The following is a 26455-nucleotide window of genomic DNA, read 5'->3' as shown; positions in this document are numbered from 1 at the left end:
CCACACTTCTCAAACAGTTGCAGTATATCCCTTGCTCTATGCACATGTTCAGATGCTAATATATCAGACACATAAATATCTCTCCATATGTGTGTGCCATACACACACAGGGTCCACACTGTTGTAAGTCCGTACACCTCACGGATGACCTGTTGGGCCTTGCTACAACATGGACAGCTGTCACATGTGTGCATACAGTAATAGTACAGGGAGTATATATAGCTGCAAATGCTACATTACTATACTAGCCTGTTACAGCAGTTGCCGATGCTAAGCTACACATTATGTGCCTATCATGCATGTCTTACTCTGTCACATACAAGTTTATATAGGTGTTTGCAATACTCCCCCAAACTGCCATTATACGCAGTACTGTACAGACCATAGATAACATGTTCAGATGTTTGACATATAATGCTGAACTACATATGTCACAGTTATGTCCCACTGCACACAGCTACACACTAATTTATCCATGGCTGTAGTTATGCATGGCATCAGTGCATACATACCTACTGCTGCCACATATGCATGTTTCAGAGTATGTACAGTACTATTCATAAACATCTACTACTTGCCGGTAACTACAAATCTGTTACATACTTGTTTGTCACTTTCAGGTCTGTCTGTGTATGCTTTGACAATTTTTTTTTATTTATTAAGTAAAGTTTTTTACTTAAGTTTTATTTTTGGTTATTAATTAAGTTTTTTTTCTTAATTAATGTATTTAGGTTATAATTAAGTATATATATATTTGTTACTTAATTAAATATTTTTTTATTATGTACTAAAGTTTGTCACTACTCTCCAGGAGTTCTAGAGTTGCTGACACGTGCAATGTAATGATTGCATGTGGGGATAGCAAGTACAATCTGCTTTTATAGGTATCTGCACATGTGCATGTGATGCCCTCTGCACCAATTGGTGCCCAACATTTGGTAAATGCATACAACCTGCTGTGTGGTAATTGCAGTACTCACTGTCACAGCAACCCAGTGCTATACATTTCTAAGGTATATAGGCATAGCCCTTTCAGATTTCCAGAGTGGGGCCCATGCTTGTTTGCTGTGGACACTGTTGTGTAAGTCAGAAGGTTGGTATACTTCTTATAAATTAAGCTAGAGGTGTAGACAGTGATGTGCATGTTGTACTCAGACCTGACTGTTGCCACTTCCAGTACAGAGCTATCAGTGTAGAGTTTAACTCACCCCTACAAATGCTTACACAACATTTATGTGACTATGTAGTTTCTTTTCTGCTCATATAATTAACTGCCATACAAATGTAGTTATTGAGAAGTATCATTTTGGCACATGAACTGTTTGTCAACTGTTATACTGTGAATATTAATGTAGTCACTTCTGCAGGGTTTGTGTTTTTTATTGTTGACATTAGCACAGGGTTCTCAGGACAACTGGACAATTCCAGTACTGAGTATGCCTACCTACACCCTTGGTAGACCCTAAATACACAAGTATATTTTAATTGTGGGGGGGATGCTTACATACAGAGACCATTATGTATTATTGTGTGAATATCATCTAACTGGACTTAAAGGATTGGTGTGTACCTGTTAATTTATCAAGGCAGGTGGTCTGTCTGCATAGTTTCCAACTGTGAACGTATCCAGATGGTAGCCAGAAGTTACACTGTTATTCTTTGTCTGTGCAACTCACAGGTGTTTTCAGGACTGGTACAATGGCACTGTTACAGTCAGTTGCTACCAGTACATGGCTACATCCTTTGGTATTTCTGTGTTGTACTCCTACATAAGGGTATGCTTGTGGAGGTCCTCCCAAAGCTATTTGCAGAGTGTGTAACAGCAGAATAACTGATATGCCTGTGTGTTTGTGCCTCTGCCAGGCCTATGAAACACTCAGATACATCTTTGCATGGAGTCAGGGATAGGTAGTTAAAAGTGAGGTACACCTTACACATAATAGTGACAGTAAGATTAGACTTGAGTGAAGCAGTGCATATGGATTAGTACTCCTTTTATGAAGTACAAGCGGTGTCTACTGATATTAATGTCAGTATTCATTGTGTAATACCCCACCTTTCTGACTGACGTTTTCAGAGGGATTCAGAGGGACACAGCTAAAATATGTTTCACAATCAGGGACATCCCTGAAAAGTAGTCACAGTTAGGAAGTATGGCCTCTGCCCTAATCAGATATGCCAGTGTTTGTCCTGCTATGATACTCTGTGAGGGTTGTAAAGTGCCTCAGTAACATTATTTGCTGCTAGAATGGCTGCTTCTCATATCACACTCATGTAATGCAATTCCACAACAATTGCTGGTAAAGATCCACAGAACAAGCTTTGTGTTATGGCCTTCCTATTTTTCCTTTACATTCACTCATTGTAATGCATGATATATTTATTTCAGCACCAAGTTATTGTATATCTGCTGTGGCTTAGTGGTACTTCATGCAGTCTAGTTTGTCTAAGGTCTGGGGATCAAGACTGACAGAGGTGTTTTATTTTGCTGCTGAGCAGAACAAGGGCCCTGACATAGAGTGACTAAGGCACTTTTAAGCAGTTGTAAGTGGGTTTGCGCGGGTTTGTGCGACGCTTAGCGATGCTTAGCTAAGAGCACACATGTGCACACTCGCTTACACCCGCTAACTACTGCTTAAAAGTGCTTACTCCCGCTAACCACTGCGCTAATTTCTTTGAAAGAAAAGAAAATGTGGAGATAGGAAAGTGGTGAAAAAGGGGGCACAAAGAGGGAAAGACAGTAGGAAAACAAGCTTGGGATGTGCAGGACGGGTGTAGGGAAGGTCCATAGCTGACCATTTCTTTACCAGCAACAGCTGTGCATATGCAATAAATTTGGAGTGAAATTTGAAACCTTCCACCCCTGGGAGAGGGGTGAGGACAACAAAGTATGTTGTACTGCCAGTTATAATTGTCAGTTTACATATCCAGCGCACATGTGTGCGAAATGGACAGCTATGTATGGGGCGTAATTTTTTTGTGGGTACAGATTGCCCTTTTTTTTTTTTAGGTGAGAGTGGAAAGTGAGGTAGAGGAAGTAGGTATATTTGGGGAGGTAGGTTGGTGAGGTAAACAGACAAGACAAACAAGACACATACAGGGGCGGTGTATGACACATGGGGTGGGTGAACACAATTGACGGGGATGGATGTTTGGAAATCGCAAGCCCATGAGCTCACAGATGGTAACAGTGGAACTGAGATCCCCACCCATGGGCAGTCACCACTGCACCTTCACAGCCCCGAGGGTGGCTGTGCTGGGGGCTACATAGGATGGGCAGGCTCACCCGTGAGACACGCCACTCTCGCCTCGAGCTGGTGTAGGGGATCAGCGACTGAACACTGGATCTCCCTACGCACCACAACCCGGACCCTTCGAAGGATGACAGGTGGCCCTTCTCCACCCATGCTTGCACGGGGGGGACGAGCCACATCCCCTGCTGCACTTCCACCTGAAGGTGGCACAGGACCAACGGAGGAGGAGAGCCTGGGCTGGGCACCGGACCTGCTGGTGCCAGGTACACTCACCAGCTGAGGAGTGACAGGTGGGTCCGCTGGGAATGGCCTTCCCATATGTTCTGTGATTAGGTGTGTTTAATTACAACATAAACAACAGCATTCCAAATTAGTTGTAACAGCATGCAGTAATATTCCCATTAACCCAACACACCAAGGTTCCAACAGTTGAACAGCAATTACAACACATGCATATATTGAATGACAGTGGACATTCCAACAGCATGCAGGGATGATTGGTAGCAACAGGCCACCATGATTGTGGTGTTTGAACAGGGCACATGCATCAAAGTGAATGCAGATATTTATAGAACAATAGGACATATGTCCCAACAAATGTTTTGAGATTACACATACCCATTGAGGTGTGGAATTGCATTGTTTATGCACATACAGTAGGGTGTAGAAAGAAACCTCAATTAACATCTTATAAGTACTTTTAGTCTACACTACATTCCTATTGACTGCAGGTGTATATCCCCTACATGTATTATTACACTTGCCAACATGCATTAGGTTGTGTAATGGGTTTGGCTAGTTCATTATATACCTAACCTATATCTGACGTACTAACTGTCCAAGATGCAGATGTTACTGCTACATATTTATTGATTTTATTTATATTTATTTATCTACATATCTGGATGTGTTCACATGACATTTTCAGTTAAATTTGTACAGAACCCTGCATTTCGTGTAGCACACTGACATTTCTGGGAAACAAATTAACGAGCTACTCGTGTGCCAGATTTACTTATGCATGCCAGCCAGTAACTGACTGTTGAGGACTGTATATATGCTTCACAGATACTGGCACTTCCATCAACCATGTTAGATGGGACTGCCCAACTGTGGGTTGCCAGCACTTATTAAAACAGTACTATTTGTATAATGCAAGGGTACAACAACATTTCAAAGTAAGTGACACAGACACACTCCAAGTTTTATTCCTTTATTAATTACATTACACACTTTTCCACAGGCTCTCTCCTTTATTTGATATTACAGTGCATATGGCAGACATATTCAAGACATATTATACCTTTATTAATAAGTTAGAACACTCTTTTTCAGGCTCACTCACTTATTTTATATGACAGTACATGCAGAGGAATTATTCAGGGCAATTTATGGCTGTATTATTGGGCTACAACACTTTCTTTCAGGCTCTCTCACCTATTTTATATAACAATACATGCAGAATAATTACTAACCTGCCTGGTGGTGCAGCCTTAGCAGCCTATCTGCATAGGCTTGCTGATTCGTAGCACGGACACCTGCAGCTGTGAAGTAAATGAACGGATATTGAGTCATACCTATTCATTATATAGATCCGATAGAAACAAAAAACAAAAACTAGTGAAAAACAAAACGATGTCACGCAGAGCCAAAGGTTCCAAAAGGTAGAAAACGCACTTTATTCAGTACAAAAGAACAGCGTTTTTTGCCCCTGCAGAGACAGGAGCTTCATCAGCATTTAAGTCAAGAAGTTCACACATTTTTAAGAAAAATTAGTAGCAAACAATTAGTGATGTCACATCCTCCGACTGGTAAGGTAGAAGCATTTAAAGGTATATATTACAAAGAAATATAATTAGGCTGGGAAATGTTCACAAAATCACCAAAACACAAAACAAATCCGACCATATCAAAACACATCAAAGAGTATTCAACTCATATATAAGAATGTATTATAATGGAATGTGGGGTGTAAGTATACAAATATAAAATATATAATATATAAAATATATAAAATAAACCACCAAAAATCTAACAAATATAATTTAAAAACAAATTTAATTAAAAACTTGAATTAAAAGAAGCAAATTAGCAAATTAGCCCCTAATAGGACAAAATGCTACAAGCTGATAGACATACATGCTCCTATACTTTTGAATACATGGGACAAAGTCAATGATTCAGAATGGAATGTGACTAAGTCCAGCAATACACTAAAGTAGAAAAGGGGCCCTATATTTGATGTAATATCATCCAATACATTGGACTGGGTAAGTAACTAACTGACCCATCCAACCAAACAAACTATAAACCAAACCCGAGGCCCCATTACCTCAAGTAGCTTTTATATTTTAGGATGGACGATATATTACAGTTGTTGTTCAAGCCTGGATAAGAGAAAGCATCCAGATGTAACTGCCACTCCAACTCACGGTTTTCTAAGATTAGAGATTGGGGGCCACCTCTAATAGTTGGTTTAATATTATCAACTCTCATGAAAAGGAAGCTGTGCCCCTCATTGCTTAGGATGTGTTTGGAGAGGGCATTGTCGCTTCTCTTATTCTTAATGGCATACAAATGCTGGTAAATACGATCACAAAAACGCCTGTCCGTTTTTCCCACGTAGAAGGCAGGGCAACATTCACAGAAGGCGATGTACACAACAGATCTAGTGGTGCAGTTGATCTTATAGTTGATTAAAAATTTCCTCTTGCCAATGGAAAACGAATTACCTACCCTAAGGTATCTGCACCACTTACAACACCCACAGGTGAATGTGCCTTTGTGCTTCACCATGGGATCAAACCCTTTATTTCTTTGCAGTAATTCCTTGAGGTTATTACCCCTTTTATAAATAAACAAAGGGGTGAGGCCCAGTCTGTGGTGTAAACCAGAGTGGGAGATGAAGGACCAATTTTTACGTATAATGGAGCACAAGTGCCCAGAATTTAAATTAAATAGAGAAATAAAGGCAGTAGAAAAATTGGGACTAGTATTATAATAGATAGGCTCATGGTTGATACTTGTCTCCAATGTGCCATTCCCAGATGAACCAGGGATAGGATCTAAAGGGTCAGATACCATATCTTGCTCATTAGGTAGTAATAATGGTAAATAAAAACCATTCAGATGTTTAAAAGATACTTCGTCTCTGAGGTCAATGAGAAGACTACTGGGGTAACCTCGATTCAGGAACATATCGACCAAGAAAAGGCACTCTTTCTCAAAGGCAACGTCAGTGCTGCACATACGTGCTGCCCGGACCAGTTGTCCCTTGACAATGGAACGCTTTTGCTTCCAGGGATGACAACTTGAAAAATGCAAAAATGAATTGCAGTATGTTGTCTTCCTGAAGATGGTAGAGCAAAATTTGTTGTTGTCTAGGTCCTTGATTAATTGAACATCTAAGTAATCAATCTCGGACCTCGAGAAATGGTACGTAAATTTTAAAAATTCCGTAGAACCATTCATATGGTCAATGAGTTTTGATACAGAATCCTCATTTCCTTTAAACAATATAAAAATGTCGTCAAGGAACCGGGTATATATTCTCGAACCCTCCATAAAAAGAGGGTAATTGAAAAGGTACTTCTTCTCCCAGTAGGCAACAAACAAATTGGCGACACTGCCACCACAGGGCGAACCCATTGCAATGCCCTTCTTTTAGAGGTAATACCCCCCCTCAAAGAGAAAGAAATTGGAAGAAAGGATAATGTCAAGTAGGAATGTGACCAAGTAAATATCATTGTTCGGGGCCCCACATTCCTTTAACATGAGTTCAGTCCATTCGACAGCCTCCTCATGTGGAATTGATGTATATAAGTCGACCACGTCGATGGTCAAAAAATTGAGGTCTTTGTCGAATTGAACGTTATTAATCAAGGACAGGAACGACCAAGAGTCCTTACAAATTTGAGGGATGGTTTTCAAATATTTACTAATGATACTGTCAATGAAACGAGCACAGGGGTGGGTGATCGAACATCTACCATCTATCAAAGCACGCATAGGTGGATCAGTGATGCTCTTGTGCATCTTAGGGATCCCGAACATAACAGGAACCCTGGGGTAGGAAATATCAATGAAATTGTAAGTATCAATGTTAATCCTACCCTCGAGGTATAAGTCCCTAAAATAGCCTTTGATTTTATTGTAAGTGCCATTCATTTCATTTAATGAAGAGCTTTCATAGGCAGTTGAATCTAAAACCCGTAACATTCTGGTGACATATTCAGCTTGATCAAAGATGACCAGACCCCCACCCTTATCCGGTTTAATAACCCTGACAGCCATACTACAAATCTTGTTTAAAGCCATGATTTGGTCGGGAGAAATATTCGTATTATCCCCAATTTTACAAGTAGTTTCGACCAAGTGTCTAAAATCAAGTTCACAGGCTTTCTCAAAGGTGTAGAGGCTGGGGTGTAAGGGGGGATTGAAAATGCTTGCTAATTTTAACTTAGATAAATCTCCAGATGTTTCGTTGCTAAAAAGTACCTTGAGATTTAATTTACGGACAAAAAGTTTTAAGTCCGTTAATGTTTTAGCAAGCTTAAGTTTATGGTCTGGAACAAAGTTCAGGCCTTTAGCCAATAATTCAATAAGCTCTTCCTCGATGGTGACGTCAGCAAAGTTGTAGATATGGAAGTCACCCTTTGAGTTCGACAATACCACAGGAGATGATTTCTCCCCCAATGAGTCACCTATTGGAGAAGTCGGATAGTTGGTCAGTTCCGGTTCCTGTTCTTCTGGTGCCAGTTGCCCTTCTTCCCTAAAAAAGGCTTCTGGTAATTGGTGTTGTTGTTTTTATTCAAAGATTTAATCCTGTTACTTCTTCTAGGGCCTTGCTCACCCCCTTCACCATGCCCATCACTACTAGGGCCTACCTCTGAAAGGGTTTGACCAAAAGCTTCATTGTCCAGGTTGCCCGATGTAGAGGGGTTTTCATTGGAATTGGCAGAAGTAACAGTCTTTTTGATCAAGTTTGGGTAAGCCTGGTTAGACCGATAGGCAAGCTTATCTCTTGAAAGCTTTTTAACTTTATTGTCTTTCAATTTTGCAAGTAAGGAGTCTATACTAGAAAAAATTTGATTGTAATCGAATTTGTACCTGAAAAAATTAATGTCATTTTTAATTGTGTCATCGAGTTTAGAGGCTTCGTCAAGAAGGACTGTGATATGATTAGAGTAATTCCTAATCATTAGTTCAAGAAGTTCTGCCCCCTGTTTATTAAATAAGGTCTCAAGTTCAGACAAAACATTAGTGTCAAAAAATAGACCAGTGGGGGTAAAAGAACTACGCAGTCCTTTAGGAATAATCCTTTCACTGAGGCATTGTTGGAAGTACGAGACCTCCAACTGAAGTTTCTTAATTTTTAGCAATTTAATGTCAAGTGCTTTTAAATTCGAAGCAATATTATCAAGAGAGTTACCTTGCCCAGATGCATCTGTCGCCGGTACGCCTGGAGATGTAAAATCATTAAAGGAAAAGGCAGATAAGTTCCTCGCCCATTCGGGCATAGAGACAGTACCAATGAGTGAGTCAGCACCTCCGGACATTTGTTGTAAGCCAAGTTGAGGGGCACCATTAGTATCGATGCCTGTAGAAACGGCTCCATTCCTGTTGATATTGCCAGGAAAACTGTTAGCAGAAGGGTTATGCGACGATACATTGCCAAGCGGGAGCCCATTGCTTTGCAAGCCACCAGAAAAAACCCTGTGTACACCTGAGGAGCTGCTTACACCAGCGGGAGTCGAAAGAACAGCAGCAGAAGATCGCTGAACCTGTCCCGCTGGGATATCGCTATTGCTGACCCCACAAGTTGACATGTTGCCGTCTAAAACAGGTGGAGGATGGACACTTCCTTGGCTGGTTGTATAACGTTCAATAGTATTTTTATATATTTTATATATTATATATTTTATATTTGTATACTTACACCCCACATTCCATTATAATACATTCTTATATATGAGTTGAATACTCTTTGATATGTTTTGATATGGTCGGATTTGTTTTGTGTTTTGGTGATTTTGTGAACATTTCCCAGCCTAATTATATTTCTTTGTAATATATACCTTTAAATGCTTCTACCTTACCAGTCGGAGGATGTGACATCACTAATTGTTTGCTACTAATTTTTCTTAAAAATGTGTGAACTTCTTGACTTAAATGCTGATGAAGCTCCTGTCTCTGCAGGGGCGAAAAACGCTGTTCTTTTGTACTGAATAAAGTGCGTTTTCTACCTTTTGGAACCTTTGGCTCTGCGTGACATCGTTTTGTTATTCATTATATAGAATAAATTAGCATGTCGTACATATTGCATTCCATGGCTACCTACTCAGTTGTGGGGCATCTTGCATCCCATGGGCTTCCTGTATCCATTGGTTCAGTAGGTCCTGCTTCCATCTCTTCAGGTCTGCATGGTGGTGACGGACCTGCTCACCAGTCCGAGGAACGCCGGTGACATTGGTGAGGTCATGAGTTAACCGGTTCCAAGCCTCTGCTTTGCTCTCTGTCCCTTGGAAATGGCCCTGCAGGAGTCTTGACTCATGATGGTGGACAAGGAGCCAAACCATGTATTTCAACTCCTCGATGCCCCAGCGTTGCGCTCTAAAGCATGTACCCTCTCCAGCACCAGCCATTCTAACTGCATATGGGAGCTACAATCAGTTATGGTGAGTATTCCCGCCTATGGGGCTTAAATATGCCACATTTCTCACACTTTTTGGTGATTGGCCATTTTTGAAAATTCTCGGCTGACTGCAGACCTGCTTAGCAATGGTTAATCTACCATTTACAAGTATTTGTATGTTAACAGTGGCTGTTTATCCTAAGCTGTCATGGCTTACTGGTTCAGCACTTTGATTATGGTGCACAGTGTCCTGGGTTAGAACCTTGTCATTGCTTTTTATTTTACTACTGTCCTGACAGGTTAGGGGGTGTGGCTGTATTTAAGCAACTTTGCTCTATGTTGCTACATGTTGCCGGACGGTGCACTGGTTGGCACGGCGCGCACCTCCACGCAAACTGATTGTGCTGGGTAAAGTGCTATTTAGCTATGGGCACCTACATTGTGCTTGGTAAAGCGATGCTTAACTATGGGCAACTATATTGCGCTGGGTAAAGCGCTGCTAAACTACGGGCAACTATCTTGCACTGGGTAAAGTGTTGCTTAACTGCGGGCAATTATATGTCAGGTTCCTTTATAAATATACATTTTGTTCACTGATACATAGGCCATTTCAATGCTTTTTAGTAAAAGTTTAATCATATATGTCAGGAAATATTTCATATACTAATGTTGAACATAAAACAGGAAGTGGAGTGGTGGGACTCAAAACGTGAATACCTCCTCTTTGTGCGAACGTTCTACTACTACGCTATTGCTATTTGGCATAATTTACATAAACATTTCTTATTATGCTCTTCCATGTCGAGATTGCTAACTGCAGCTAAGAAATGGGCACACCCGCACACACACGTGCAAATACGGGCAGCTATATTGGGAATTAGAAAAAAAAAATAATGTTTCACTTTTTATAACTGTGCTGGGGGTTTACAGTGCCAGGGAGTGTGGTGTGTGATACATGGACATTTGAGTGGACTCGCTCTTGTGTGTTGACATTTTGCATTTCAGACACTTGCAGGGGTGTGGACCTTTAGACTGCTTGGCAGTCGGACATGCCCCCTGCTTTCCTGCACGGTCTATGTTAGACTTGGGGTAGAGTCAGCATGCCCTCATGAATATTCCTGGCACGCTGACGTCATACCGTTCAACTGCAGCCTCCGAGTAAGACTTATTTAGCCTTACATGGAGGATTCGTGAATCTGGGGGAGTGTCATTGTACTATATATGGAAGGTACATCATTCTTACATTTGTATACCTCTAAGCTAGGAATGCATAGTGATAATAAGATAACTGGTGTTATAAGAACATTAATTTATCTATGTGACAAAGGGTCCTGGGAAATATGCAGATTAATGGTGGTGACATCACCGATCAATGTAACAAAAGAAAACTGATTATTATCTCAGGGTATCTCTATTAGGCTACGTTCTCTGTGTAAATACCTCATGTTTTTATTACATCATCAAGACATCTTATTACGTTATTGCTTTTCAGAAAACATATTTTACAGAATAAGAGATGAGCAAACTTAGATAATTCTGGGCTTTGTAGGTTTAGTTTGAATACTGCAGAAAGTTAGAGTACCAGTACAAAATGGTCACACATGGATATGCATACACCTGTTATCTACTAATGTGTGGTAGTCTGAATAGCCATATTGTATACAATGCTGTAAGATACAATGCAATGTGTAACAGAACTGATATTGATTCATACATATTAGTAATGTGATGATAGAAGATACTGCCAGCCATGCCAGGAGAAATAGAAAAGGATTTCTAACATATGCCAGCACAGCTAGCTGGAATTTTGTAAATAATTATATGTCAGTTGAATATCAAACTGATTTGTATGCAGATGATTGTGCTGAAAATGTATTTGTGAGGTTTTCTTGTGTTAAAATGTATTAACAGTGTGCCCCGCTGGTAGGAAAAGAGATGTACATGCATTATTGTAACTGTTTAAATGTATACATTGTAACAGCATATTCCTAAAGTGAAGAGGTTAACCTTAATCCATCTGATTTTGCAAAATATTCTTGAAATTAAATGACTTTATGGGTTAAGCCATAAAAATATTATCCCACAGTTTTGAATGGAGCTAGGAACATGATGTGTGTGCTAGTGAATAGGTTGTAGCTCCTGTAGGATGATTGACATGGTTTTATGGTTTTATGACTTCCAGCAGCTGCACCACATCTGAGCAAAGCTCTATCTGTATGTATTGTAGCACATAGGTGCTAAACCATGGTAGCAGTTAATGAATGGGAATAGTGCTGTTAACAGAGTCATGTGATTTCCTTTGGTACAGAAATTAGAGGAGACTGATGTCTTAGGAGCATTCTGTATTCTGTCTTGGATCTGATAACAAGGACCACTCACCCATTTTGCTTTGCTCTATTTTGTAAGTAGGAACAGTAATTATTTTAGTCAATTTGGAATAGATAGTGAGTTTAGCTAAATACTGTTTTTTCTATAACTGTGTGAAACTTTCCAAAGACATTATTTTTAATATTCCCTCTGACTAAAACTATGTTTACTGTAAATAGATATTTAGTATTTTCTTGTTCTTTTATTATTTACTATTAAATATACTTAAACTTTTCATCGTGGATGGTTCTTTTTAGAAAATATATAAGTTTTGAGAGTTTTTGCATATTTATTTAGTGATAACTCTGGACACTCCTGAAAGCCTTGCTGTTTAGTCAACATTACCATTTGGATAAATATTAACTTCACTCAGTATAACTGGGTACCCTTTTAAGAGTCTTATAGTAACTGACTGGTGGCAATGTAACTACCTTCTAGTCTGGGCAAAGATGGTATAGGGGGTAATCTGTGCCAGCCTTTGCCAGCCATGTGAGTGTGTGTGTGTGTGTGTGTGTGTGTGTGTGTGTGTGTGTGTGTGTGTGTGTGTGTGTGTGTGTGTGTGTGTGTGTGAAAATTAAATCTCAAAGAGTCTGTGTTTCATCTACTTGGGGCAGGGACATGAAGCATCGTTTTCACAGAGAGGGTGCTGGAGGACTTGGCTTGGACACTCGGCTGAGGAACTAACCTTACAGCTGTACCAGTGGGGAGTCTTATTGGGAACCTGGAGAGGGACAGATAGAGAGTTCCATACAGCGGATTGAGTATTTTCCCTGTGTGCTCTTAAGGGAAATTGTGCTTGATACAGAGAGGTCTGCATTTGGAAATATAGAGTGTATCCATTTGTTTTCCAAGTGAATGTTCCTCTCCAGTGTTAGTGGAGAGGATTCAGATTCCTTGATTACTGGCCCAGAGTGGGGACGTCACATATGTAATTATAGTGGGTCCAAGTTAATTGTAACAATATGGTCACATACCACTCCTAAGCTGTACTAGAAGCTGAACTTTCCATTATGTCACTCCACTATTATAACAGAATATCATACAACTTTAATAGGTTTTGTCATGGTGGTAAAATGTAATCGAACATGAAGGGAACTGAATATGTTATAATTAGCACATTACCTAATCACGCATAAATACTCGCGGCATACTTACAGTAAGTGTTATGTGAATACATAGTAGGAGACATGGTATATAGTAGGAGATGTGATACTCATTGTACTCACAGTGGTGATATATACCAATAAAATAAAATATATTCAATATGCACTATATTTGTAAAAAGTGTTTAGCAATCACAAGTGCAATGAAATGAATATTACTGATATGTAAAATGAAAAGGTGCAGTAGATGTGCATTTTCATTTATGTAGTTGTTCTAGGTATATGCATGATTGACTGCATATCTTTAATCTTGTTTTTTTATGTAGTTTACTAAAAGCAGTATGACAGGCTGTTTGCATTCAATCATAACTCATGTAGATAGACAGAGAATGAAATGTGCTGGTAGGACTCTGAGTTTTCTTTTTGCGGCATTACTGATAGATGTCCCTACTGCAAATTTATATTTTAGTCTGGGACTTTTGTGACATTCCTACATCTCCAAGGTTAGCCTGGCTGTCCTACTGATTGCTGGTCTGTGTTGCAACTGTGTCCAAGGCTACAATCATTTCTGCTTTAATCAGGTCGGCATGCACTTGTCCTTTAACCTGACACATCTCAGCTAACTTGCTCCTTGTCAGCTTGCCATACTCTTCTGCTGACATGCTTGCCTGCTGTCCCTGACTAAGTTAACAAAAACAAATAAATAAAACAATTGAGATATGAAACTCTGAATGTTCACTGTGTGGCTGATTGCTAGTACAAACACCTTTCTTAGTGGCCACTGTATACAGGTACAGGAATTCAATGTCCACACCACTGAATCCTAATATGTAGATCACCACTGCAAGCCAATTAATATGTGATGTGAATATCCGACCACTGCCAACCAATTAATATGTGATGGCCCTGCACTGGCCCAGTAATCAAGGACCCTCAATCCTCACCACTGGCAACAGTGGGGAATATACACACTGGGAGAATGACAAGTATGCACACAGTAAAGTGCAAGTTCCCTTAAGAGCACACAGAGATCACAGTCAGTCTGGAGCTGTTTTTTCCCTCTTTCTCCAGATCCCCATTAAGACTCCCCATTGGCACAGCTATAGGGTTGAGATCTCAGCTAAGTGGCCAAACCAAGATCTTCAGTACCTTTTCTATCCAACCAGTGCTTCGTGTCCCTGCCCAAGTAGCTGACAGACAAACTCCTTGAGATTTGATTTATATACAAACACACACACAAACACACACACACACACACACACACACACACACACACACACACACACACACACACACACACACACACACACACACACACACACACACACACACACCTGGGAAAGGCTTGCACAGGTTTACTAGCTAGATCGCCTTCTGCCGAGACTATAAGGTAATTTTCATTGCCACCAGCCAACTCTTATCAGATACTTTAAGGCCCTTAGCAAAGGGTTTCCAGTCCTACTGTGTAATGTTACTATTAATTCTAATGGTAGTCCGACCAAGAGCAAGGCTATTTAGGACTGGCTTGTATAGTGTCACCAAATAGATATGCAAGTACACTAAGAGCTTAAATATCTCTAAACAGGCCAGCCACAATTAAAAGGTTTAACTGTATCTAAAAATAAATAACAAAAGAATAAGACAATATTCAGTAAGTAATCAGTTACATCAGAGTTCAAAAATTGCAGGAAATATTTACAACAACATTTTAGGACAGTCTCAGATAAATAAAGACAACATCGAAGCTACCCTTTACTATATTCCTATCTGAATCTAAAAGTTACTATGCCTTAAAAACTTACAGCAAGGCAAGTGTAGATGTGGAGATGAGTGGATGTTCTTGTTAGGCCAAAGACAAAATACAAAATGCCCAGTCTCTCTATGAGAGAGTTAGTAAAATAATATCAAATATTACTGCTGGGTTAGCTTGGATGACATCACTTTTTTGTCACCCGACTTCAGTTCCCAAGCTAAACCCCCTTTGTCAGAAACTAACAGAATGTTAGCTTCTCCCTGTGAAAAATATATATATTTCAGATGTTTGCAGATCCTGGAAGTCATAAAACAATAAAACACTTCTTCATCTTAAACTTAGTAATTACTTCTCTTTCAAGACAATACAAAAAACTTATAGTTCTAGATATTGTGTCTGCTACTGCACTGAAACTAAGAAATAACATGTCTTTTATTATGTGGTTATAAAACAATTTAATTTCAATTATTTTCTCTGAATTTTTTTAAGTTAACCTCTTGTGTTCCAGTTTTCTTTAAACATATACATCTAAACAGTCACAGTAGTGCAGGTACATTCCTGTTCTTTTCCAATAGTGCATGCTGTGGTTACATTTTATCTCAGCACTTTACATGCAGTTCTGTATAAATCATATCAATATTCACAAATGACATAGAATTATTTACAAAATTCCAGATAGCTGGGCTCACAAGGATGACACTACATAGTTCCATCTTAGGTATACCCAGTTTACTCTGAATGCTTTCCATATACTGTGAAGTTATAAAATGTAGTCACCACATGAGTAAAGGTGCATTGGAAATAGCTATACTACTGCTGTGAGCAGTTTTAATGAGTGTGTGCTATTTGCTTTTTCTTTCCTGTAGCTATCTTCTTATCATATAAATTGGACTTGCTGATTCTAAAATAGTACATTTTTAGCATTAGTGTATTACTGGCTCAATATTTATTAAGCTTAGAAAACTTTTTGGAATAAGTTGCATGTTGACCAGCTCTCCATTTATCTCTCCAATTACTTCCCTCCTAATTTTGTATCTTTTTATATTGTCAAAAGGGGTAAATGGTATGCTGCAATGCCTCATGGTATTGAGCTGAAGGTAGTCACGCTATGACAGGAGCAGGAACTGAAATTCTATAACATTTAGTGTTTATGAATCCCTATATCTATATGACTTTGTAGAAAAGTAAATCACTATATTTTTTATAAACACTGATATCTTTTACTAACAGACACAGAGACAGATGCACACATACACACACACACACACACACACACACACACACACACACACACACACACACACACACACACACACACACACACACACACACACACAAGCACACACACACACACACACACACACACATACACATATACACATATATTCTGAAGTCCCCACACTATGGCTAGACATTCCTTTTCTACAGCTGCTTAGCATTCCTCAATGGGTTTTACCTTACTTGGATAGAAGGAAGTTTCTTTGCTCACCAGTGGGAGTGGGGAGCCTTGAGCAGCCTACCTGTCCTTGGGGGAAGTGACCTCAGCACAAGAAGCTGTAGTAATTGGTTGTTTGGGACCATTTCTAGCTCTTTTGTAGTTCACTGTTTAAAATCCGCATTTGCACGGCTTTGCACAGTTGTGCGCATAGCGCAGCACCGGTTAAACAAGGTTAAACTTTTTCTGGCTCCGCCAAGTCTGCTCTTCAAATTTTCCCTTAAGGAAGCTTTACTCTTAGTATAACCAGACTACTCACTGTATTATAAGCCTAGCACTTGTTCTCAATACTTCTCTACTAAGTAAGCACTCTCATACTAAGTAAAGCACTACATCTACTTACCACCCCTGTGAATATCCACTTCCCTTAAAGGTATACCACTCCCTTATACTGTTCTAGCATGTCGAGTGGTAGATTACTGGCGTTGTCTCCAGTTCAGCTGGTCAATTTGGGTATCTTGAGACAATGCTACAATTGTCTCATGTACACAGACAACCCTCTCCTCCTCCCAACAAACACAAATACATGTGAGAGATGCAACTATATAGCCAAACTGGAGGCTGAACTCTCTCAACTCAGGGCTGGCATGACCAGACAGGAGGAGATGGCAACCACACACACAACAATCCCAGTCCCACATAGACCTACCACAACTGCAAACCAAACACATAAAAACACAAAGACATACTCGGAGGCTCTAATAAAAAACTTACCAAAACAACAGAGGCTCCCAAAGCAGACATCCAAAAATCAACCACCTCAAAACAAAACACATGCAACACATACTTCAATAAATCAGTGTGTCGACCAATCGCAGCCCTTAAGGCCATACACCTTGCCTGATACACTAGTAATAGGTGACTCCATAGTCAGACACACTGATGTCCCACTGACCAGGCTGAACAAGGAGAAGGTGACTGTGAGCTGTCTATCGGGAGCTAGGATCCGCCACATAACACACGCACTCAGGTCACTCCAAAGCAAGTACAAATATGACTCTGTCATTGTCCATGCTGGTGTGAATGACTTGAGATGTACCTCCCTGGACTACATGAAAAGAGACATAGAGGAGCTCTCCGATTATGTAGCCCAGGCTGGTATGACCCTGACCCTGAGCAGCATCTTGCCCTCACCAAGAATGATACCACAATACAAAGACAAGATGATCAGCTTTAACAATTGGCTCAAGTACTGGTGTCATTCTAAGGGGATCCAATGTCTGTCTGCCTGGGATGATATGTTGGACAAGCCACGCTGCTTCGCAAGGGATGGCTTACACCTGTCACCACTGGGCTTCCGGATATTGGCTAAGGCTCTTGCCACCCCATAGTGCCTTTTTAGGCAAGGCTCAAAAGACAAACCCACCTCCTTAGAAAACAAAATGGAAAAACTAAGGGTAATGCTGCTCAATGCCAGAAGTCTAAATCTCAAGATGCAGGCACTTGATGCACTCCTCAGCATGGAGAACATCGACGTCTGTGCAGTAACTGAAACCTGGTTCAAGGCTCCTGAGAGCACCCCAGCACTACCAGACTATACCTCGTATCATGCTTTTCGGCCCCAAAACCCGGGCCGAACCACAAAGGGTGGGGGAGTGTCCATATTCATAAAGGACACCCACACCTCCAGGTTAGTAGCAACACATGAAGCATCAGAGACCATACAGGTGCAACTAACCATAGGCAATACTGCTATACAATTGTTAGCATGATACAGACCACCCTCCCAATCTCAAGAACCCCACTCAGCCTTCCTGAAGACATTGGAGGATATGAATGTATCACAAAATACCATCATACTGGGAGACTTCAACTACCCAAACATAGATTGGGTACATTATTCTAGCCCTAATACCCTAGCCCAAAGATTCCTGGAATTCATAAATTCAAATGCACTGGAACCTCTCCCACTAGGGGAGATAATATACTAGACCTGATCATCACAAACATGGGGATAAAATGCTCCACACCGGAAGTATACCCCTCACTAGTGAGATCTGACCACAAACTAATCACCCTGGATATACATATCCCACCTCCACCCCCAGCACAAAAGACCACAGTGAAAAACTTCTCAATAGCAGACTTCACTCTTCTTAAGACTGAGATGGTATCCTTTAAGCCCACTGTGCCAATGGATACCACATCCCACAATGCCGAATCCTTCACAAATGCTTTCTATGGACATCTCCAAGAATGCATGGATCATGCAATCCCAAACAAATCCAAGTCCCTCTCCACCAAATCTAAGCATCTTGTCTGGTGGACCTCAGCCATAAACAAATTGTATAACAAAAGAAGGAAGCTACTGCACGTCAGAGCGAAATCCCATGAAGGGAAGACATCTCTGATCAACATTAGCAGAAAACTACGTTCTCTCATAAAAACATCCAAGGCAAACTTTGAGAGAAAAATCGCTAAGGTCACTAAAGATAACCACAAAGCCTTCTTCAGCTATGTTAGAAACCTGGGCGGAAATCCTCAGATATGCTCAGAGTTGGTTCACAACAACAAAAAATACACTGAATCCACAGATATTGCTAACATTCTGGCTGACAGGTTCAGTGCAAATTTCTCCCCTCCTTCACCCCCAAAAGAAGAAATACTTATCCCAGCTGAATATAATCTCCCTGTCATCTCAGATGTCCAAGTGAGAACCGCCCTAAACAAAGCAAAAAACACAGCATCAATGGTACCTGACGGTATCCCGGGGTGCGTGTTACGTGAACTCCAAGAGGAGCTAAACCCACACATAAAAATGCTATTTAACCTTAGCCTTACTTCGGGATATGTACCTGAACACTGGCGTACAGCAACAGTCGTCCCACTCCACAAGGGGGGTGCCTCTACAGACCCTGGAAACTACCGCCCCATAAGCTTAACTAGCCTGGTCTGCAAAGCTATGGAAAGAATCATTATGGAACTCTTAAACAGAGACATAGGGGACCTACAGACACTTGGCCCCACCCAGTTCAGCTTTGTAAAGGGCAGATCCTGCCTTTTAAACCTGGTTGACTTTTTCGAAACAGTCCCTAGAGCCATTGATGAGGGCAAAGCAGTCCATGCAGCATACCTGGACTTGGCTAAGGCCTTCAACACAATACCCGACTCAGGCATCATAGATAAGCTAAACAGCTTAAAAGTAAACCCTTATGTCACTAGATGGGTTGCAAACTGGCTAAAGGACAGAACCCAAAAGTTAAAATCGCTGGAGCAATGTCAGACTCAAAGCCAGTCACAAGTGGTGTCCCACAAGGATCTGTCCTGGGACCCCTCTTGTTCGGCATTTATTTCTCAGATGTTAAAGCAAACATGGGAGGGCTGTGGCTGACAAAGTTTGCAGATGAGTGCAAACTAGGCGCCATAGTCGATACACCAGCAGACACACACATCCTACAAAAAGGCCTCACTGAAACGGACAACTGGTGCCGTAGTCACGGCCTTAAACTAAATGCCAAAAAATGTATAGTCATCCCTTTTGGAAAAAACAAAGTACCCACAAATTATCACATAGACAGCAACCCACTGAGTACGGAAAAAGTAATCAGAGACCTAGGGACCCAAGTAGACAGCGACCTCTCATTTGACACCCACGTTGCCAAAGTGGTTAGAAAAACATTCTACCTTGCACACCTCATCATGAAGGGATTCACATCCAGATCCAAGGATGTCACTGTACCCCTATATTCCTCCATCATCAAACCCATGATTGAGTACAATGCCCCATTTGGTATGTACCTCACCCGGCATTTGCAACAGCTGGAGAGACCACAAAAGTACCTCACCAAAAGGATCAAGGGTCTCCAACATATGTCTTATTCTGCCAGACTAAAGAAACTTCAGCTCTATTCAGTAGCATACCACCTGCTCAGAGGTGATCTCTGCCTGACGTACAAGGCCATGTCCAATCAGGATCTGATGGACATGCTCCACCTCAAAAAATCCAAATCCATCAGGACCACGAGAGCTAAAGACTTAAACCTTGGCACAAGTATGAATAGGACATGCTGGAGGGATAGATTCATAACCCAGAGGCTTCTCATGCTTTGGAACAGGATCCCAGTTCATATTAGGCAGAGCCCCTCACTGACTTTCTTCAACAGAAATCTTGATGAGTGGATGGGAGATCGTAAGTTTACCCCAGGGGTCACATCTGTGTCACTGCTAGACAGGGGCACAGTAAACTAATTCTATTATATAAGGGGACCTTCATTGTGTCACTACTAGACAGAGGCACAGTATTCTAGATTTATTCTGTACATTTTTGTGCCATTTCATGGGGAGGCAAAAGCCACATCACTATGGCTAGGCTTACAAATGCCCCAGGGCAGATAGTCTAGTACTATACTATGAAACTATAAAACTATGAAGCCTATGACTGAGATAAACCACTGGGTGCTCTTCTCCCTCTGAAGAAATCCGGCTAAGTACAGCTCCCACCCCATGGTTCAAAGCATCCACCTGCACAACAAATTTGCTGTAATCTGGACTGGCTAACACAGGGGGTCCTCCCATAACTTCTTTATGCTTCTGAAATGTCTGCTCACATGCTGGAGTCCACTCTACCTTATTGGCCTGTTTTTCCTTTTTAGGTCTGTGAGGGGATCAGCTATGGCACTATAACTGGAGAAAAATTTCTGTAGTACTCTGGTGTCCCTAAGAATGTCCTCACCTGATTTTTGGTAACAGGTGCAGGCCATGCCTGAATGGCTTCTACATTGGCAGGTTCTGGCCTGATCTTACAACTCCCCACTCTATGTTCCAGGTAGGAGACCTCTGCCATACCCACCTGAAATTTGCTCAGCATAATGGTCAGCCCTGCCCTCTGTAGTCTTTCCAGCACCTCCCTAACATGTTGAAGGTGCTCTTGCTAGGAATGGCTGTAGAAGGCAATATCATCTAGATAAGCAAGGACAAACCCTGCTCTTGCTAGGATATGATCTACAAGCCTCTGGAAAGTCACTGGGGCATTTTCCATCCCAAATGACATCTTTGTGAACTCATACAAGCCAAAATAAGGCACAAAGGTTGACTTCTTTTTAGCACTGGGGGTCAAGGGCACCTACCAGTAACCCTTGGTAAGAGCAATGGTGGTAAGATACTTAGCCCCACACAGCTGCTCTAGTGCCTCATCTGTCCTAGGCATGGGGTAAGCATCTGACTCTGTGTGACTATTTAATTTCCTGTAGTCCACACAGAACCTGGTGCTGCCATCCTTCTTTGCCACCAGTACCACTAGGGATGTCCAGGGACTGTTGGACTCTTGAATTACCCCTAGTTCCAATATTTCCTGCATCTCTTCCCTCCGAGTCTGTTTGACTCTCTCAGGCACCCTATAAGGGGCCTGACTAATAAGCCTTTGGGTATCCACCTGGTGCTGAAACAGGTGGGTGCACCCTGGTTTCCCAGTGCACATGTCCCCAAACTCCTGAAACACTGCTCAGATTTCTTGAACCTAGGTAGGAGGAGATAGTTGCTGGGACATTACTACCCCTTCAACTGAGGTGTCAGTCCGAGCCTCACTGAGGAGATCAGTCACCAGATCTCCCTTAGACTCCTCCTGCAACCCACTGCAAATACTTAGCACAAGTGCCTCCCTATCATGGTAAGGTTTCATCATGTTAACATGGTATAATTTGTGGTCCTGCCTCCTTCCTAGCAGTTCTACCATGTAGTTAACATCACTTACCTTCCTTACCACCTTGTAGGGTCTCTCCCAAGCTGCTTGCAGCTTGTTGTGTCTGACAGGAATGAGAAGCATTACCTGCTGCCCTACAGCATACTTTCTAGTGCGAGCATTCCTGTCATACCATACCTTTTTCTGTTGTTGGGCTTCTGACAGGTTCTCCTGGGCCAAGCCCATGATTTCCCTGAGCCTTTTCCTGAGGTTTAGGACATATGCCACAACAGAGTCCTTGTAAGGTTCACACTCACCATCCCACTCATCACAACATAGATCTAGAGGTTCCCCCACCCTGTGCCTATTCAACAACTCAAAGGGTGAAAACCCTGTGGATTCCTGGGGAACCTGTCTGTAAGCAAACAACAGATAGGACAAATATTTGTCCCACTCTCTCATAAACTGGTCAGCAAATGCCCATAGCATGGACTTGAGTGTAGAGTTTAACCTCCCAACAAGGCCATTAGTCTGGAGATAGTAGGGGGTGGTCTTCAGGTGCTTCATCCAACAGTACTTCCACAGATAAGCCAGCAAGTCTGACATGAAACTGGCACCTCTGTCAGTCAGTATTTCTTTTGGGAAACTAACCTTGCTGAAAATCTCTAACAAAGCATTTGCCAACTTTTCTGCCTCAATGAAGGACAGCGCCACTGCCTCAGGGTATTGTGTAGCATAATCCCCTACCACTAGTATATACTTTTTCCCTGTGGAACTTGGGGTACTCAGAGGCCCCACAATATCCACAACTACCCTCTGAAATGTATCCTCAATCACAGGCAAAGGCATCAAAGCAGCTCTCACCTTGTCTCCTGTCTTGCCTATCTTTTGGCACTGCTCACAGGTCCTGCAGTACCCTGTTACATCTCTGGAAATTCCAGGCCAATAGAAGTTCTGCATAATATTTCTCTTTGTATGTGTTATGCCCATATGACTGACAAAGGGAATATCATGGCCTATGGCTAGAAGCTCCAGACTGTAGGCTCTAGGCACTACCAACTGCTGTACCCTCTCACCTTCTAGCCCTCCATCAGTGGTCTACTCACTATACATTAACCCTTTTTCCGAGTATACAGATTCCCCCTTCCCTTGAGAATCAGGTGTCTCACTAGCTACCTGTCTCAGGCCTTGCAATGTAGGGTCTGAGAGCTGAGCCTGTCTCAACTCTCTCTTTGTAACCCTTCCCAGCTCCCCTTCCACAGGAAGTCTTGCATCCTCTGACAGCGGTGCCTCACTGTCAGCCTGGGTACTACTACTCACCTCTACCTTTAAAGTCACTCTGTCCAAGGCAACATCAGTACCCACAAACAGCTGTGGCTCACCTTCAGTCTCACTGCTACATTGTAGCTTCCACCCTGAAGTAACCAGGTCACCAGTACTGGCTGCAAGTATGCAGTCTGTCTGGGTCTCCCTCCAGGCTACCAGACCCACATGCTTGTCTCCTAGTCTGACTGCGTGTAACTGCATAAGCACATGGTACTGCCTCATCCGAATCCTTCCCTAGCAGGACATCTGCAGGATGGTAGTTTGGTACCGCTGTTGTCTCAAGACAACCTAATATTGGCATTTTGTCTTCCCCACTTACTAGCTCCCTCACATTTTGTTCCCTACTTTGCCTCTGTGGCCATCTATCTGTATGCCACATGGTCCCACTGGTTGCATTCAAAATATTTAAACATAGGTCCTGTACATATACCTGGACTATTGGCTTCCCCTGCTACTGGCAGATTCTGTTGGGGCAGTCTGTGCTGCCCACCATGGGCTCCTTTAGACCTATGAGCAGTACTGGGGATCCTTTTCCTGTGTAGGGATGCCTTGCTTGGTAGGTATAGGTCTCCCTTCTTTCCCCAGTTATCTGAAGTAGCACATTGTCTATCAGCTAACCAGATCCTCATGTCCTCAGGCAAAGAGCTAAGGGCTTGTTCCCTCACCAAAAGGTCTACCAGCACTTCAAAAGTGGTGACCTTACATACACTCACCCACCTATGAAAATAAGTACTCAGTTCAGAAACATATTTACACACACTTTCATCTACCTTGTGTCTGTCTTCACAAACCTTTTCCTATATGTTTCAGGTGTTAGCTTAAAACATTCTAACAAGCAGTTCTTAACTCATTACAGCCAAGTGCTCTTCCAGGTGTTTCTGCAGTTAACTCCTACTGATGCCTCTGGGCGGCAAATGTTACTTGTTCCTATTTGCATTAATAATTCCAAAACCATGCTACTTACAAGGTATCAGAATGTTTTATCTTGAAGCATACATGATGGCAAACACAATTCAGTTGATATTAGGCCTCTGTCAATGAGTATTTGTTAGAACTGTAAGGTGATAAATTAATTTTTTAAAGGCTCAAGCCACACCCACTGGGAGTTAAAGGTAAATACTCAAAATAGCTGTACTGGAGGGAATGAGTTAACAGTAGTATAATCAAAACATTCCTGATCAGAAATTTTAGACAACACAGTTACAGCTTTACCATGGAGTAAGGGGGTCAGGAACCATACCCAGAGCCAACCGTACCCAGAGCCTTTCGTCAACATCATACTGTTTACATACCATCTCAAACATATGAATGAAACTATCAAAATGATCCCCCTCTGTAAACTGTGGAAGAAATTTACTGACCTTTTGTGCTTCTGGGGTCCGGTTACTCTCTTCCCCATTACCTCTTGAATCTGGTGAAGAGTCAGCATCTCCTTTTCATGCTGCCTCTACCTTTCCTTTTCCTCAGCCTCTAGGAGTAGCAATTTCCCATTCTCCTCAGCCTGCAAACATCGCAGTTTCACATTGTCCTTAGTCTATAGATGCCTCAGTCTCTCAGTTGCTTCTATTTCCAAAGGCCTGGCCTCCAACTCAAGTGTCTTTAGCTTCAGATGGATTTTTAAGTTCTCTGCAGAAAGGTTGAGCTGTCCATTCTCTAAGTGTGGTACATCTCCACTGCCAGTCTGATTGTCCTCCTGATTGCTGTTTTCTGATGCAGCTGTGACCAAAGCTGCAATCATGTTTGCCTTAGTCAGGTTTCCATGCACCAGTCCCATAGCCTGGCACATCTCAGCCATCTCGCTCCTTGTCAGCTTTCTGTACATCTCTGCTGACATGCTGCCTGCAATCCCTGACTAACTAAGCTAACAAAAGAAATAAAACAATTTTGATCTGAACTCTGAGTATTCACTGTGTGACTGATTTAGAGTACAAAACAACTTCAGAGATCACAGTATACAAGCTACAGGAATTCACTATCCACACCACTACAAGTCAATTAGTATTTGCCAACCAATCAATATGTGGTGTGGATATCCCACCACTGCCAAACAATGAATATGTTATGCCAAACAATGAATATGTTATGCCCGTGCACTGGCCCAGCAATCAAGGAGCCTTAATCCTCACCACTAATACCAGTGAGGAGTGTCCACATAGGGGAGGATAACAAATACACACAGTAAAGTACAGTTTTACTTAAAATCACACAGAGATCGCAGTCAGTCTGGAGCTGGTTTCTCCCTTTCTCTCCAGATCCCCAATAAGACTCCCTACTGGTGCAACTATAGGGTCCAGATCTTAGCTTAGTGAGCAAGCTAAAACCTCCAGCACCCTCTCTGTCCAACCAGTGTTTTGTGTCCCTGCCAAGTAGCTAACACGCACACACACTTTGAAATAAGAGTTATACACAACCACACAGACACTTCTTGGGAGGGCTGGCACATATTCTCCAGCTGTGCCCCCTTTCTACCCAGTCTAAAAGGTAGTACCAGCTGCCACCACCCACTAATATCACCTACTAACAAATTATTACTGTGCAATATTATTATCCAAATGGTAAGTGTGACTGAACAGCAAAGCTTATTGGAGTGACTTAGACAGTATCACTATATGCATGCACTGTACTCTAGAGCTTAAATCATCTCTACACAAAACAGCCACAGTTGAAAGGTTTTAAAATATTTAATAATAAATAATAAAAAGACAAGATAATACTTCTTATTACACAGAGCTAGTCAAGAGTTCAGAGATCACAAAAAAATGCTTAAAATAATACAGTGGGAAAGTTCTAACATCAACTTTCAGGAAAAAAAAACTAATCTAATCTTCCTATTTCCTAGCTATATCTAAAAGAAAACACAGTTCTAAAATAAACTTACATATAGATCAAAGCAGTGATGGTGATGT

The sequence above is a fragment of the Protopterus annectens genome, chromosome 1.part0, assembly GCF_019279795.1.
Source record: "Protopterus annectens isolate FY-2018-M chromosome 1.part0, PAN1.0, whole genome shotgun sequence".
Lineage (NCBI taxonomy): Eukaryota > Metazoa > Chordata > Ceratodontiformes > Protopteridae > Protopterus > Protopterus annectens.
This window is presented reverse-complemented; position numbering follows the sequence as displayed.